The sequence below is a fragment of the Pinus tabuliformis genome, chromosome 3_1 (assembly GCF_031772625.1).
Source record: "Pinus tabuliformis cultivar Carrire ecotype Pingquan chromosome 3_1, CPIR1, whole genome shotgun sequence".
In the NCBI taxonomy this organism is placed as follows: domain Eukaryota; kingdom Viridiplantae; phylum Streptophyta; class Pinopsida; order Pinales; family Pinaceae; genus Pinus; species Pinus tabuliformis.
Window position 1 is genome coordinate 299,437,798 of NC_142301.1, and position 7,118 is coordinate 299,444,915.

Here is a 7,118-nt window from a genome sequence, read left to right on the forward strand (position 1 = left end):
CTTGCTTTTGAGAGGGGCAATTTTGCAGTACCTCAAGTGTCGACATAGTGGATGGCGATTGGGCCAAGTCCTCTACTATATTATAATTATGTGCCGCTCTGGCACGAGGATTAAATGTCAATTTGTGTACAACTCCCTTTGGTGGCTTTATCGTTAGCTCAGGAATGATGGGTGGCACAACTTCGGTCGAAGTTGTTGTCGAACTACTAGGTTGATCAGTAGCCTTATTGTTCGACAGTTGTGGATTCCTGTAATCTTTATTCCTTATCGATATTAAAGCATCGTTTTGTTGTTTTGAAATGGACAGCATAAGGACTTGGGATGGGGAAGCATTGTCACTAACAACCAGATTGGTTCCTAGGTTTGGAAATGCATCAGTCAATACTATTGAGGTTTTTCAATTCTTAAAGAATTTCTTAGCTTCAGCTTTATATGCACAATCTCTCGTCCAATGATCCTCATCGCATATGAGGCATGGCTAAGTGGGTTTCTTTCGCCCAGAAGGCTTTGCAGAAGATTTTTCAGGAGACGAATCATCCTGTTTCTTCTTTTTGCTTTTCCCTTTCTTCTTGCCCCCTGGTTGCTTTGGTTCTTTGCCTTTGTTAGTCAACACGACATTAACCTCCGAGGCTAGAATTTCTTCATTTGATTTTTGATCAGAAATCTTACAGGCTTTCTTAGATGTAGCCTTTGTCGATTTCATGCTTGTCACACCTATCACACCGTTGTTGGCGTGAGAGTCTTTGTTTGATTTAGGAGGAGGAGGAATGGAAAACTCCGGTCTGGGAGCATCAGGGATTTTGTCGTAGAGCATTCCAAACTTAGTATAGATCAAGTCTAGATATTGCGCACGAGCAATAACCTGCTCTTCAATGATGACCCCTCCCTTTTCCACATCTTTTGTAACAGAAGGTAACAATGACTTAATAAACCATTCAGCTAGGAGCTGATCAGGAACATATGTTTTCACCATTCTACGACGACGTCGCCATTCATGAATATGATCGAATATGTGAGTGGTTGTCGTTTGCTTGAAGTTGGTCAGAAGCTCTATTCCTATTTCATACCTTATTGGTAATTGAAAATGGGTTAAAAGGGTTGTGGCAAGGGTGTTGAAGTTATCGAATGAAGCTCTAGGCAACTCGATATACCATTTTGCTACCGGACCAGTTAACGTTCACTGAAAAAGGCGAAGCCGAATTAAATCATCATTGAGAGTGTTGGAAGAACACCACAGATGAAAGGTCATCACATGATTCGACGGTTCTTCACCCGGATTTCCATTAAATTTAGGAATATCTGACGGAAGTTTATGAGGGATCGCCGGCCACCAAGGGGCATAAGAGATTGGATCGTTCGTTAGCCGATTTATATCTGGTAACTCTAGAGTCACCACGAAGGGCAACTGTTGATTCAGGTTTGGCAAAGCATACCCACGATAAGATGGGATTGTCTGAGCAGTGGGTCTTTGCATACCAGCATAATGCATTTGATTTTAATAACTTTGATAAGGTGGTTGGGAATAACCAATTTGAGACCATTGGTTATAACCATTTTGAATATACGGCTGCCCATTACCTACAAATTTTTTCTGCTCAGTTCCTTGGTAAGCTTGTTGGAATTGTGGTTGTTGATATTGCACCAGCCATGGTTGTGAAACCATTTGCTGTTGCCCAATACTAGACATTTGACCAAGATGAGGGTAATAGTACCCATTTGAGCCTGAGTTGCTCCAGTTAAGGAGCCACTAACTGGCGATTGCGGTTATGTCGTGGAGACAAGAGGCTATTTTACAACAACCTAAGAAACTTGAGGTTGACACACAACAGGCAATGCTTGTACTTGTGACACCATCACAATAGTTGCTGTAGTGGGGATGTTCGACACAGGGAGACTCGGTTGTGTTGAGTATACAACTCTTGGTTGTTGAGGCAGTATTGGCACCCAACCGCTGGATGTGATTCCAATTTGACCTGAATTTGGTTGTGAACTCTCGTATGGCAGCAATCCATTGCTCAAGGGAATGATTGGCCTTTGGAGACTAGACTGCCCAAATTGATGTTGTGAAGGATCAATTTGCTGATATTCAACATAAGAGATTCCAGATACTATTCTCAATGAACAAACGGGAACAAACCATACTGTCAAAATAGTCCCTCGGTGGACTCCTTCTAGCAGTTGAGAGCTAGTTGGGACAGATGGTATACCAGCGAACATCATCAGAGTGGTGGCAGGAGTTTATGCTACCGTTGTATCGGACGAGACAGTCCTAGATGTCGATGGTTGTCCAGACATATCGAGCCTATCCAAAATACTTCCTAGTGCTTCTACATGAACTTGCGATGAAGGGGTATTAACTTCTGAAGTAGAAGGATATAGGTGGATCTCAGTCCCAAAATGCGATGGAGTACTGGATGGAAGATCCTCCGTAATCTCTTCTATAGCAATCAATCCAAGTGGAAGAGGCAGACCGTCAGGTCCGTAAAATATTTTTGGTGCCGAAGAAGGTATAGATTCTGTAGCGACAGATGTTGGAGGGGCAACACCTTCTGAATCAACCCTGGATGGAGCTGGTTCAGGAATAGAAGTGTATACTGCTACGCTAGGATTAGTTCTAATGTCCTCTTGTAACTGCGGAACTTCTTCTATAGAGGCAAGGATACCAGAAATGGTTGGAGTAACTAGAGTCTCAGAGGATGTTGAAACACAAGTTTCAAACGAACCAGGAGACTTTGACCCAGTTAAACGAGTTCGCTCGACCCGGAATGGTTTGGTTTCCGGAGTCAAAGATGGTTGACTTGTCAGTCTCCGCGAACTATGGGGTTTTGATTGACTTTCTTCCATGATTGCAAATTTATTTGATCAACTCAAAACAAGAGGGGAAAATGTTATTCCGTATTAAATGAATTTTAGACGCTTTGACACAACTTGCTTTTTCACTTTTTAAGAGTCAACAAAAAGCTAAAGATGACTCTAGTCGCCTTCAATTTTTAATGAGCTCGAAGTGACAAGTGCTCAGATGGACCTTTTCCTTTAAGGAGTCTGAAAAGGAATGAAAGAGACTGCTCTAGAAATCTAGACAGAGGGATTACCAAACCAATTGCAAAACTGCAGAATACCTTTTACGGTACGACATCCAATCTTCCCAAATGTTGTGTTCAGTGCATTGCGATCAATAGGGCGGCATACATGGCTTTCTGAGGATAAAGGATATAGCCTATTATGGTCTCCCAATATATACTCGATGGTACGTGGGAGCACAAGTCCATATTGGCACTTATCGTCTCAAAGAGGAGGAATCACCCAACCTACGATGAAAGCAACAGTTACCAGGCTTTACGATGCCAGAATACATCTCTAGCCTAGACTTCTAGATGTTGTGCATTAGGTTCCAAAGCATTTTTATGTTCATTGAATTTATTTTACAGTTGATATTTCTTAAGAAGTTTTCCTATAAGGTTCACCACGTGATGTAGATATACAATTCCTAAAATGCAATCTAAGATGATAAACAGTTGTTTAATCTTCTTTTCGCAATGAAAATCCTAGCTACTAAGGAAAGAGAAATGAAATCCTTTCAACATAGAGCAGAGAGAACACACTAGATGCACTGTCCTAAATCAAAATCAACAAGCAGTCTAAATGCAAATTCATGTGCATGTATTTGTTTTCCACTTTCTTAATGTATGAATGACAAAAAGAATGCTAAGTACAAATCTGAATTATTTCTTCTTTCAAAGCGACAGTACTAACGATTTTCTTTTGAAAAAACGACAGGAAGGAGAGACGACACTTTGCTATTTTGAATTGAAAACTGCTTTTGACACTTGAAATACTTATAAATTTAGATCAAATACAATAGTAACAGTGTAGTCGACTATCAAAAAGAGAAGTATTCTTTTCATTGACTGAAAACAACACTTGCGACACTTCCAAATCAAAAGACAACAGTTCAATTAAGCTACTATTTTGTAAAAGAGAAGTGTAAATGGTGCACAATACATAAGAACATTCACAATTCTTTGTACAATAGAGGTTGGTTGATGCAAAGAAGGGAGTTTCAACAGTGGTATACTGATCATAGACTACAAAACTCCTAAATAAAACTAAAGACAGTGAAGAAAAAACCAAAATCTGAAGGCAGATCTAGTCTTGTCTGATCATCTCACCTGTAACACAGGGAAACAAGTATGCATCTCACCTACTGCACATGGGAGGTGTGATGCATCCAGATTTCCTAAAGGAGAGGGTGCGATGATCAAGGAACGAGACTTTAGCTTGGTTTTTGGTCACAGTTTGCAGTTTAGTTCAGGGATTTAGGCCGAGCAAATGATAGTCAGTAACTACAAAGTATAGGGATGATCTAATGAGGTTACTCAAGCTACCTCTAGGGAACTTAGGATGTTCTCAAGTCAATTTTTCAGCTCATAAACAAACTCGGATATTGATTGAAGCAGCGTTGATCTACTTTGCACTTGCATAGCAAATGCAGTTTGAAGGCTAGCTGGCTTGACTTCAGGCTCCGTTTGTGGTTTATGAATCAAACAAATAGAGACAAGCAATCAAACTAATCTCTCCCCAACAGAGTTGCCATTTTTTTATCGGGAAATGTAGTGTTTATTCAGAGTTGCTAGTCCCACTAAGAAGGGTAGCTATCTTAGAAAAAAACAGATTAAAGTCACTTGTTTTTCCTTTACGAGAGAGAGATGGGAAAGAAGTAGAGAGTACCAACCTCAGTCTTCCACTTGGCTCCTTGCTTGTTTCCTTTCCCCTTTGACAGAATCTCGTCACTACTTCCTTACTTCTCCCACTTCAAAGAGCACCTGTAGATTCGCAGCAGCATAATACCATCAAAGCATAGAGATCTTTCACTATAAACAATATAGGATCAGATATATATTGACCATACAAATTCATATAACAAACACAATATTCAGAGATACACACGAATATGGAGGAAAACTCAAATAGATTTATTAGTAAAAGTCATAGAAGAGAGGATTAAAACCACTTGGTTTGACCCAACGCCATCCTCCCAGCTTGAAAGCCCTATTCACCTCACACAAAGCAAGATCACCCAATAATGTCTTCAAAGAGAAACCAACAGCACCTCTTTGCAAATTACCCAATTCCAACCTTTGGATCTCTTGGATGAGGGATCTATTTATAGATATTTGCAGGGGGGTGAGACAACTTCTGGGATTTTGATTAGTGTCATCTCTCTGATAGTTCTTGATTCCACTTGGAGATTTTAGATCTCTTACTCATCCCTGGGCGAACTCAGAGAGGCAAGTGTCAAATGAGCAGCTTCTAGAAGATTCTCTGGGTTTCCACCTAGTAAACTACTTGTGCCATTTCTCTGCTCTCGCTCATCGCACCCTATAGAAGGGCTTTCCAATATGCATCGCACTTTTTGCATGTGGCATGTGAGATGCATCACACCTTTAGCATTGGGCAGTCTGTATGGTCCTACTTTGACCAGTTCTGAGTAGTTTTTCATGGAAAACTTCTGGGAGATGATGTAATCAGCTGACCTTGCTCCTTTAGGGTATGAAACAACACTTTTAGGGACTTAGAAGCCCTTGGTTTATGGACATATTTGATTGGGGTTGTAGTGCCCAAATATGTCTATAACAATAATTTTATCAACATTCTTCAAACACTTCAATTGGTAATGCCTTGCCTTGCAAATTAGAGATACATTTTCTTGGAGATTGTACATATTTCAAAGAAATTTTGGAGCAACTGCCCACGATGCCTCCTCTTCTCATCACATCCAGGACAATGGGGGATTGAAATTCTTCATGACACTTGGTTGGACAATGCAAGAACCATCCAACATTTCTCCCTGTCCCACACCACCAAAGCTCCAGATTGTGCCACATTGAGGGCACTTGTGAGATACAAAGCTACTCAGAAGCATCACCATTGTAGAATGCCTAATCAGAGAAGAATTACTAGTTTCTACCCATCTAGTGGGAGTTCATCAACCCTGTATGTGAGGAGTGGTTGTACTTCTTGTTTCACCTCCACTTTAACTAGTAATCAAGAGTAGTTTAATGTTAGTTAGGATTACTCAACACAACCCTATTAGTGTAGGCATCTTTCTAGAGGAAGTTATTTGGCAAAAACATGGTGTTGATGTCCATACCATTAAGTTGGATGATGAAAAGGATTGTATACCTCCTATATTGGTAGTGGCACATTAGTTTAGGAAATGATTATTTTATTGCCCGTTCTTCACTTTCTAGGGTTTTCCTTCTCGGGACAACAATCCTGTACATCTATGTTTATCTCATTTCATATTGTTATTGTACTCATTTTTCATTTCATTTTATAGGGGTTTTATTTTACCCTCCTATCTTTTGTTTGGATATAATTGTTGGCTATCATTAGTTTCTTAGGTCATATTGAGTACAAATCTGATCAAACTTTGACCAAATATGTCCTACCCATATAAACTATATAGACACATGTATGGATACCAAACACACATTGGACTGCAAAATGATTGCTATATAGATGTTTGGCCTGCCCATACAAAATGTATGGACACATGTATGGATTGTCTATATAATTGTACGGATCCAACCAATATTGTTTGTATGACTATACAAATCTATATTGTGCTATCCATGCAGAAGGAAAATACCAGGGGATCCTACAATTCATTGGAGTGAAATGACAAATTCCATGTAAACAAAAATAATAGCTATCTCGATTGCAGCTTGATATAGATGAGACAATCTATTTACATTCCAAGTTATGAATCGTAGTGTTTAAAATTCTAGACTTTCTAGGTGACTATTGATCTAGTTCGATGTACCTAGATGCAAGCTACCCTCAACATGGATTGGTCATGAGGACTTCATGAAAATTCATATCCAGACACGAGTTGGAAAATGCCACCTACTACCTTGGGAATTGATGCCCAATGGGAGATGTGAGAAGTAGAGGTAAAGTTGGCATGGAGGAAAAAGTCGATAGCTTGTCAATTATGATGGATCTTATAGAAAAAGACTAGACAATGAATGGAAAGTCAGTTTCAGCAACCCATGAGATGGGAGTCCCATCAACTGAAACTAGATCATAACTTATAATAGACAACACCAAGAAGG